We start from the raw sequence: 11,543 nt of genomic DNA on the forward strand, positions 1-11,543 counted from the left end.
GCTCGAGCCGGTGATATCGTTCGACTGCAACAACTCGGTCGATTCGCAATTTGATATGCCGCTGACTCGAAAGACGTTCATCTTCCACGCCTTCTCCAACATTTTCGAAGTCCCGCATCCGAACGATGAGCTTGACAGGGAGCTCATTGACTTCTACCTGGAGGCCGCTCGCCCTCAATACCTTACATGGAGTGCCCAGAAGATTGTCAATGTTCGGGTGATGAAGCCGTTTGCCGTGGGGAGATTCACAAACGTCAAGTTCAAGCTTATACGAGGATCTGCAAGAACTGCTCACATGATCTCTCTGGCGGATCTGCCCAATCTGAACCCTCATGATTGGATAGTCTTGTACAACATCTTGCTGACAAACGAAGCCGAATATGGTCCCATCTTAGACCATGTCAAAAGGATGCTGGCATGCTATATCATGGAGGTGGCCCTAATGGATCAGGAGGTTGCCACAGTGTTTAAGAAGAAACCGAAAGTCAAGCCTGTGGGATCGGCCAGTGATCTAAACACGATGAAAATGGGCAAGACAGATTCGAGGCGAAACTCTGTGATGTTCACCAGAGCCGAAGGACAGAAATGTCTGTTCGCGTTAGCTGACAAGCACCTCTACACCACTACCTGCTTGGAACACGTCTTATCAATCGTCAAGCGGTGTAAGGACAATTCGGCTGATGACATCAAGTACTTTGAAGATATGATCAATTGGTACATCCGGTTTAGACAGACCATCCTTTCCATAACCAAGTGTCTATTTAGTACCGTGAAGAAGAAGGTACCAGCTTCAGCCGCCGGCCCAAGTAAGAAGTGAAGGTCTCGCTCCAAATTGACGCAAAGGGGGAGATTGTTGGACTGAAGTTCTGTTTTATGTTGCGTCTTTTGGGCTCGTAGATTAGCCTTGTATTCTCCGGTTTGGGCCTGTCCAACCGAGAGCCTTTTATGTATAGTATATAAGTTATCGCTTGCATGCATATTAGGTTAAGATTCAAGATTTCATTTTTAGCATTCCAGAGTTTTACGATATTGCTCTCTTGTAATCTTCCAATCCTTTACAGTTGATGTTCTTAATCGAGCTCTTCTAAGGATTTTATTTAATCATTCGACACGTTTGATTCAAGCTGTTTGTTCTTATTGTTGCGTTCTGCCTTGTTATTAATATTGTGTTCTTGCTGTTTCATATTCATATACTTGTTCAAGATCTAATCGATCTTCATAGATTAAAAGTTGTTTTAATCCCATCAACTCAGAAACCAAAAATCGAATTTTGCAGGTTTGTTTCAGTTAATCAAGCAACAATTTACAGAAAACCAAGCTAGGCTCTGATACCACTGATGGGTTTTAGCCATAAGAACTTTCCTATGTGCGCATGCAAAACCCTAATGCTTGGATCTAGGCTTTCTACTAAACATGCTTTTGAATCCAAGATTTCTAATGACTAATTAGGTTAAATAACAACATTGAAACAGATCTAGAATCATACCTTTGAGTTTCTTGTTGATCTTGAGGTCTTGGAGCTTCTAGAGTCAAAAGTGTCACTCCTCTAATGGCTTACAAACACCAATAGCAATAAGAATGATTTAGGAGAGAGGAGAGGGGAGGAATTCGACCAGAGTTCTCTTGCTTTTCAGAAGTGTCGAATTCCCTATGTCATGGGGTCTATTTATACTTGTAGACTCCTTAAGGGTTACAACCTAAACCCTAATTGGATAATCTTCTCTTAAGGCTATCCAAATCCATTCCATAGATAAGTATATGGACGATTTAAACTATCCTAATCCTCTTAGAATTCGTCCATACCACATCCTAATGGATGTACAGTCTAAAGCTTAACTATCAAACAATTGACAGTTTATACCCCTTTATTTAATTAATCTCTTTAAGTCACCAAATTAATTCTAATTAATTCTATGACTTATATTAATCAAATAACAAATATATATTATTCATTATATTATTCCCATAATATATTAATAATATTTACTCTCTCTTATTTAATCATCCTATCAAGTTGCTATGATGAAGGCAACCCAAAAGGACCTTCTACTAATATGTTGGGTAGAACATGATGGGTTTTGGTCATAAGACATCCTATGTGCTCATACAATCCCTAATGCTTGGATCTAGGTTTCTCTATTGTACATGCTTTGAATCCAAGACTATAAACCCTAATTCTAGCATATGGAAATCAATATTAACATATAATTAGGTTTATGATATTACCTTGATTGTTATGTAGCAATAACAATCCCAATTCCTCCTTTGAATTAGCTTTGGAAGGCTTAGAGTCACAAGTGTCACTCCTCTAATGGCTTACAAACACCAAAAGCAAATGGAGAAGGTATAAAGAGAGAGGAGGGAGGTTAGAATTCGTCCCTAGGACTTCTTGGGAAGGGTTGGACGAATTCATGAGCCTCACGGGGTTTATATAGGTGTAAAGATTAGGGTTTTAGTCCTTATCCTTATCTAGTTGCTTGCCCACCAAGCAACCATAAGATAAGTCTTAGAAACCCTTATCCTAGTCGAATTCTAAGGCATTATCACCTTAAATTCGTTCACCCTATATATAAGATAATCCTTACCTTATTTTGTAACTATCACATAATTACAATTCAGCCCCTCTAGTTTAATTAATTACACTTGATCACAAAATTAATTCTTAATTAATTATTGACCAATATTAATTAAACAAATATGATTTCTCCTTTAATATATTATCCTTATAACATATTAATAAATCATAATAACCTCTCTCTTTATTTATTTCTCCAATCAAGTTGCTTTGGTGAAGGCAACCCAAAAGGACCATGCACCATCGGGTTAAGTACATACCAAAATAGTTATGGACTTAGACACTAATCCAACAGTCTCCCACTTGGATAAGTCTAACAACTATTATGCGTATGACTTCGGATCCCAATCTGCAATCGTAGCTTTCCAAAGCCGCTGTCAACTCTGATCATATCAAATACGCGTGTCCTTAGATAAGGGATCATATATTCCTCCATTCTAGATATCATATGAGATATGATTTCAAATCATTCTCTTTGTACTACTTCTCGATTTCTGATTTATGACGACAGACTAATTGAACAAATCAAATTAGTCCTAGCCCGGCCGAGCATTTACGTTTGTCATCACTAAACCATCGAGGGGCCCAAAGATATCGCTTTTATCCTACTTTGGATAAAAGGAACGGATAAACTTTGATACAATGCTTTCTTGCACTCACTCACCAAATCACACACAACAATATGTTTTATAACACCAATTTACTAGTGTGTTTACATATTATCAATGTGCAACCGATTCGCAAGATACAACTCACACATCTCGGTTTCAAGAATATAAGATGTTATCGTCTCACTAATCACTCGCGATACAATCCATGGAGTGATCCAAGTGAGTGTGGGTCTAATCCAATGCTCAAATCACATTCATAAGCACTCATGAACGTTGCAGCAAACATTTGCTTATGTCTAATACTCTTTTAGACAATCCACACACCAATTCACGACAGTCTTCATTCATATCTACTTCCAACATATGAACGACTGTGGCCCGTTTGAATAATTCGATTATTCTTAATAAACTCAATTATTCTGGAAGTCAAAACATGCAAATGTGAAACACAAGAATAATACTAATCCCGTATGGCCTCAACCCTTTGAGCATAAATAAAACACCTTTTATTTATCACCATATTGATTACTCATTATTTGTAGTTTCGGGTAATCGACTTCTTACTTGAATTCCAACACTTGTCCCATGCTCCTAGCATGCACACAATGTTTACCTATGGTTCTTACTTTGTAAAATATATCACATTGAACACATTTCCAATCCTTCTCATTTCGCAACTCCAAATCCGTTTTTCATAAGTTAAAGAATATCAAATTCTTTGTTACTTATAGAATATGCTAGATTCTAACATTCTATGCAACTATCCTTTTGTAATGTCACTGCACCAAAGTCACAAAGACTATTGCCAATGATATTACAAAGTCTTCTATCGGAGATTGTTACAAGACAATTCCATAGACGTGATGTCTCTCACTCAAAGTACATTCTTTGAATATCCTTTTGCATAGAAGTTTCTAATCTAGTCATAGATTTCTCAATATTCAATTCCCAATATGGACACACTTCCATATGTTCCATATGACAACTCATTCATAATAGAATCTTATCTATTCGTAATGATGTCGATATGGTCCATCCAATATGGAAACATTTCCATATTTTCCAATACTATACTTCCAACTACTCACAAGCGACCAATCCTCGTCGTACTTGGATTGTCCTTTGATAGTTGTTTAATTATTTTAGTCTAAACTGATTCTAGTCCTTTTTCCCTCTTAATGTGCTCGACATTTGGAAAATTTTAGAATGGTCAAACATTAAAGTATTTGCAATCGATCCAATACCCGAAGCGTACGGGACACGACACATAATGTTTTATTTGCTATGTTCTCAAAATTCGAATTGTGAAGAGGGATGCCGTAATCATAATCGAAATTTTAAGAACAAACTTTGTACCTTTGACTAAATTTTATTAACATTTCTCAACCTAAACCTTTAGATTTGAAATGAAGCATAATATTCTCTCCCTTAATTATAGCAAAACAACTCTTCAACTATTGCGACTTTGCAAAGTATGACTCTTGTTTTCTATAATTAATATTGCTAACCTTGCAATACTTTCCTTAATAATCATACAATCATAACTTTTATGCTCCCACTATCTTGATGATTATTATAAAACATAACACTTATGCTCCCACTAGCTTCGACATGTATTCATAAACATCTTAACTTTCAGAAAAACAATGCTTATTGAATTTCTTAAGTTCACGTTTCTAATACTTAGTGCTTTGATAATCTTTTATCAAGGTTTCTTGAACTTATACACATTTTCCTTCGATAGTTCATATGTGTGTCTAAACAATTAAGACTAATTGCCAAACCTTACAATTCAAATTATGGAAAGGGATGCCGTAACCATAATTGAATTCGAGAATGCAATTTTACAATCACTATCTTCTTAAAATTTGTCTTAGTGAAAGCATTTCCTCACAATCATTTTCATGAAGGAGGAAATCTTATGACACTTAGATTTAAACAGTGTATTTGTTCCTATCCATGTGAATTTTGTCAAAACCAAAGTTTACGACAAATTCAAACTCTTATGGATCGAACTTTCTTGATCTCGATTTCTTGCCTTTATGGTAGCACAGCTACCCACCATGTCTTCCAAGTAGTTAAGCAGCTCACCCTTTCCTATCAATGTACCTTTCATTGATTAAGGTGCTTTGCCTTTTATGCGTTCAAAATGTGAACTCATAGAACTCACATGCATAATTAACTCGATTGGATTGGCACAGAATCAAAACAATGTCAACACGATAGGTTGTAAACCTCAACTCGTGTGCTAGTGATGATCGATAAGGTTTATTTGATTTGTTCTTGAAACCTTTCAAGACCATTAAGACTCCCACTGACTCCTTGACATATAAGATTCTCTTGTCAAAAACTATTTCTTGACAAACAAATATTCAAGAGTTAGTGTAGCTTTTATCAAAACACTTCATAAATTTGTCCTAGTTGGTCTTTGTCTTATCCAAGACATCACAACTTTCCACATTTAATGAAAGTTACAAACCTTCTTAATACCTTTCACTCAATGTCACAATCTTAACTTTAAGACTTGTTATTGGAACGAAGTATGATTGACTTATTGATTTAACCATTTCTTCAATTCTTGATTCCTCTTCTTAGACATACAATTGTACTAAGACTCACTTAGAGGATTAGTTGAGATATGGTTCTTAATCATTAAGACCTATCATAAAGCATAAAAGGTACTCTCCAAACTTTTATCTTTCTGCCTACTTGATTCTTCTTATTCGTTCTGCTATTGATCTAAACCCTTTAATCAATTCAGAATTACACTTAATCTTTTAAGTATAATCATATTTACTAAACCTTTAGTAAATCATGACGAATATCTTTGTTACTCTTATGGTGGACTTTGATCAACACACAACTTTGTGTATTCGATCTCCAAGTCCTTCACTTGACACTTTGTCAATGAATTAGTCTAATTTCCAAATATGAAATTTCTCATTCATCGTGCAACCAAGTTGCATGATTCCAAATTTCTGTCCAATTGAAACTTGGGCGATGAGAAACTCTCCCTATTTGGTAAATTCTCGTCTTTTACATAAACACCATAAATAAGAATCATATCCATTTGTTGTAGAAATATTCAAACACCAATTTTCATAACGATTTCATTGCAAGGAAATAAACAAATAAATAAATAAGTCAAACGAAATTTTTTTTATTTATAAAAGCAGCGGAAAACATTTGTCCTTACAATGCAAAATCCATTGAAAACTATGTATTTCAAAAGAAAATTTTCTAACAACTTTATCATAACTATCTAAGATCAAAATCTAATCTTCAAGTCCATGCGATCAAGATCCATTCCTTGTGATTAGATTCATCTTGCTCTTTCACCAAGCTTCCTTTCTTTTCACCGATCCTGTAAAACATTCAAATGCAATCTTATTACATTATGTATTAAGAATTAATGAATAGGAACTTAATGGAGTTAGATAGTGGATTATACCTGAAGCGCAGCCATACTCTTTGACTCTCCCATCTTCTGGACTCTTCAGGCTCTTTGGGCAGACTTGTATCCAACGCCCTTTCTTTTGGCAGTAAACGCAGGTCGGGTCTCCTAGAACGTCCTCGGAAGCATGGTCGGTTGACTTTCCCAACAAATACGCTCCATTGCTTCGCCAAATCATTTCTGATTCAGCAGCAATGAGCATGTAAGTTAGGTCAATGAGGTTGTCGTCATGATCCATCATATAATACTTTCTTTTGAACTCATTATATGATTCAAGAAGTGACTGCAAAACCCAATTTACAGCCAACTGATCTGGGAATGACACACCCAACATTATCTACCTATCAATGTGTGATTTCATTCCTAGAACGTGGGCACACACGAGTTTACCATCTTCATGTTTCATTTCCAATAGGGCTTTAGTGATATTGAACCTTTCAATTCTTCGATCTTGTGGGTTAGGGAGAACAATAGGAGGAGGAGGAGGAATTGAAGCATGATTTCTCGTTCCTCGATTGAATCGTGGAATATCATCTTCATGTGGAATGCTTGTTCCACGGGATTTGGGAAGACCATAGTTGTCGAACTTTGACATCTACAAAACGGGAGAAAAACAAATTCAAGTTAGTTGTTAGATTGAGTCCTTAGTAAATCACCCAAATGAGATACTAAGGCTAGGACCCAACACAATATTCTACAACTCGGGAGAGGGATGCCGTAACCCTAATTGCAGAATATTTGAAGGTAAGTGAATGACGATTCACTAATTTCCACCACGAAAAACGAAAAATAAATTTAAGTTTTAAATCTATGAAAACTCCTAGATCCTTTGAGATTCATTGAACTTTCAATGGCATGTTTAAATCTCGATATGCCCCTCTTGTTTGTGACTGGGATGCCGAGGATCACAAAGCGGGTGTGAATAACCATGCAAACTTACATGGTGCACTCACATGTTACAGTCACCTATTCGATGTGCCGGTAAACCACACACGCTCCACCGAACTATGACAAACATTTAGTCACCCTTTTCTACCTTTGCTTAGACCCATTTAGTGTGTCGGTTAACCACACACGCTCCACTAACGTCTTCGCAAGGGCACAAAGTGTAATTTCATGGAATTGCATCAATTCACTTTTGCCTAAGTAACTAAGATTGGTAATTTTATAAAAACATTTAGTTACTTTGATAATTCATTATACTTATAATGGAAGGTTTCGTCCTATCCTACCCGTTCGGCTAACGACCCTCCACTAGTCAAGAGTGCGGTGGGTAAGAGTGGATACCCATTCAATCGCCATTTTATAGGCAATTTCCTTAAACACCCCTCATAGACCAGCTTCGTGAATGAGGCATACTATCGGTAAGACTAACTTTTACTCATACATATATATAATGTTAGACTTTTAATGTTATATATAGTATAGGGTGTATTTTATACTTTTAAAATACTAGGTGGTCTAATTTAACAATTATGCTTTTAATTCAATTAAATTGTAAACCTAAACTTTTATGGATTTATTAAACCTCTTTTAATTATACACCTTAATTAATTAATAAAACCATAAGGGTGTGATTTGAACTTTTTTAAAACTATACTAGAGTTTTAGAATTTAACATTCCTAATTAAACTTTTAATCAACTTTTAAATTCCAAAACTTGAGGCAAGTTTTGAAACATTTCAACACATTAGGGTTTAGAATTTAAATATACATCAAAATTAAACCATTTAATCAAAATTTAAATTCCAAAACTTGAGGGCAAGTTTTGAAACCTTTTTCAAAACATTAGTGTTTTAACTATTTAAATTTCAAAACTACAAAACTTTTGGATTCAAATTTACACTATAAAACCTAAAGGGAAAAATATGAAACTTTTCATAACAACAAGGATCAAATAACAAATAATTCAAATTAACATTTAATCACATAATTATCCATATTTGATTTATTTAATGATTTTTTGCAAAACAATTTATCAATTTAGTCAAAATAATTAATCAATTATCTTATAAGGAAACAATTATCTTATTAATTGATAAATATATTCAATTAGATCAAAAATATAGTCAAATATATCATATAATCGGATTAATATTGATCTAACATGATAAGGTAACTATCTATAAACAAAAACAGCAAGAAATCCCGAAGTACCCTCCTTCTGACGAGTTGACTCGTCGAGTCAACCTTGGACTCGTCGAGTCACCTTGGACTCGGCGAGTTCAGCCATGGACTCGGCGAGTCCAGCCTCCAGAATGCAAAAAATCGAATTTTTCAGTTATAACAAGCATCAATACAATAGAAACCAATCAAGGCTCTGATACCACTGATGGGTTTTGGTCATAAGACATCCTATGTGCTCATACAATCCCTAATGCTTGAATCTAGGTTTCTCTATTGTACATGCTTTGAATCCAAGACTATAAACCCTAATTCTAGCATATGGAAATCAATATTAACATATAATTAGGTTTATGATATTACCTTGATTGTTATGTAGCAATAACAATCCCAATTCCTCCTTTGAATTAGCTTTGGAAGGCTTAGAGTCACAAGTGTCACTCCTCTAATGGCTTACAAACACCAAAAGCAAATGGAGAAGGTATAAAGAGAGAGGAGGGAGGTTAGAATTCGTCCCTAGGACTTCTTGGGAAGGGTTGGACGAATTCATGAGCCTCAGGGGGTTTATATAGGTGTAAAGATTAGGGTTTTAGTCCTTATCCTTATCTAGTTGCTTGCCCACCAAGCAACCATAAGATAAGTCTTAGAAACCCTTATCCTAGTCGAATTCTAAGGCATTATCACCTTAAATTCGTTCACCCTATATATAAGATAATCCTTACCTTATTTTGTAACTATCACATAATTACAATTCAGCCCCTCTAGTTTAATTAATTACACTTGATCACAAAATTAATTCTTAATTAATTATTGACCAATATTAATTAAACAAATATGATTTCTCCTTTAATATATTATCCTTATAACATATTAATAAATCATAATAACCTCTCTCTTTATTTATTTCTCCAATCAAGTTGCTTTGGTGAAGGCAACCCAAAAGGACCATGCACCATCGGGTCAAGTACATACCAAAATAGTTATGGACTTAGACACTAATCCAACAGAACATTGGTAGATAATTGGTGTGTAATAAACAGATGAGAGGCCTCAATGTTGTTGGTGTTATTCTAGTCATTCAGCAGAGTATGGATGACGACCACGGACTATTCTAGACAGTCCTGTGGAACACGAGCAGACTCATAACCTGTAGGCGTTGTGAACGACGTGTTCACCGGTGTACTCTATCCCCCTCATGGTTGCCTTTAGGATATTTATTGCTAAGAAAGCCCCTTTGCAGTAACGTCCGTCTCGATGAAAATCCTAGATTAGGTCCCTTATAATAGATGTTGTTTTAGGGACATAAAGTGAGGATAACGGGAATGGGTAATTGGGTTATTGTTGATTGTTGAATTAAATATAATTATTTATTGTGGGTTGAAAACCCTACATGCTCACCAGGCTCCCAAGCCTGACCCACTCAGTTTATTTGTATTACAGGAAGTGGCGCAAGGGCATAAGATGGATGAATCATCAAATTGTTTTGTTTACAAGTCTGTATATGTATATATTTGTTGAATGACTTGTAATGTTATCGTTTATGCTTTATGATCTGTATCGGAACATGACATCCCGATTTTTTATTATGAAATGAAATCATATTTCTTTATGAAATGTCTTGATAAAAATCTATTCTATCATGTTTTGTTTTTGGGAACAAATTCCGCATCTCTTTTAAAAATCAAAAGGATTTCCTCTGAAATGTTTAAAAAGCATAAATGAAACCGGTCTTTTCTGGCCGAGATTTTGGGGATGTCACAGAATTGAGTCTAAGTACTGGTCTCGGGTTGGTATCAGGTAGCATGTTTTAGTTGTTTAGTTGTCGAGGATGTTGTGGAGCTTCTGTTGTTTAGCTTAGATGAGTTTTCTTACTATACTTTGTACTACAATATGTATTCTTTGTATGTTAGCGTGTTGGTATGTTGTAGTGAACTATTAGGCTAGTAGATTGTTATAATTACGTATGGTTGTTTATCTGGTAGTTTTTTATTTACATGTATATCTCAACATATTGTGGGTGGGTTGAGGGCAGTCCATTTATGTGCTAAAGGCCAAGATACGTGGGCGGTCCAGTTAATGTTGTAGGCCTAAAGGGAGCAGTCCAATTTGATGTTGAAGACTCAGGAGGCGATCCAGCCATGTACTGAAGGCCATGGTGTGCATGCATTGTATATGTATTGTTGTGTGGGGTATTTTGGGAAACTCTCAAAGCTTTTCCCTTACTATTATGGATTAAATATTTTTCAGGTACCTTATCAGATCGTGGGAAGGTGAAGGCATGATTATACACACCCATCAGCAGTTTAATGATTTGAGATTTACGATACTGTTCTTTCTAACTCTAATTTTGAACTACGATTAATAAACAAAGTTTTCATTGAATATATATTTATGAAATGTGTGCTCATTTTGGTTTAAAAAATGAAAAATTATTCTGAAAATTAGGACGTTACACCCCCCTCTTAATTAGTTGCAAGCCTACCCTCCTTGGGTCACTCATCCAAACCAACCAGTGGATTGGGCCCCAAACATGGGGCATTAGGCCTACACAAGAACAATCGACTGCCTTCTTTTCTGGTTGGCCCACTTCCAAATTCAGCCTAAGTAAAGATGTTGACCATCCTATTAGACTTCCTGAAGCGTTTCAAACCATGAACTTACAAGACCCAATGAATTTTGGATGGTTCATGGATAAGGGAGCAATAAACCACCTTTCCACGGGTACAAGTAATCTTCAATCTGTCTTTAATAAATGTCTTATTTCATCTATACTTGTTTG

The sequence above is a fragment of the Lactuca sativa genome, chromosome 9 (genome assembly GCF_002870075.4).
Source record: "Lactuca sativa cultivar Salinas chromosome 9, Lsat_Salinas_v11, whole genome shotgun sequence".
Taxonomy (NCBI): domain Eukaryota; kingdom Viridiplantae; phylum Streptophyta; class Magnoliopsida; order Asterales; family Asteraceae; genus Lactuca; species Lactuca sativa.